This window comes from Myotis brandtii, unplaced genomic scaffold (assembly GCF_000412655.1).
Source record: "Myotis brandtii unplaced genomic scaffold, ASM41265v1 scaffold33, whole genome shotgun sequence".
NCBI lineage: Eukaryota > Metazoa > Chordata > Mammalia > Chiroptera > Vespertilionidae > Myotis > Myotis brandtii.
In genome coordinates, this window is record NW_005362713.1 from 2,019,554 (window position 1) to 2,019,850 (window position 297).

Here is a 297-nt window from a genome sequence, read left to right on the forward strand (position 1 = left end):
TCTGCAGCCTCCGTGCAGTCAGTCACCCACCGCTTTCCAAGTAGCACCCGAGGGCACCGACCTCAGACTTGTGCCAACATGAGTTTCATGCTGCAATCATCCTCCCAAAAAGCATGATGCATTTTTTGGAACTGTTACAGTTTTGTAACAAGGGGAGTAAAAAGCGATTTTTCTGGAAGGTCATAACTTCTTTCAGCTCATGCCCATTTCAGAGCTCAACTCAAGTTTCCCATGTCAGAATTCTTTGCAGGGGTTGTGAGAGGACTCCCCCCCTCCCGCCCCCCAGTGGCCATGCGG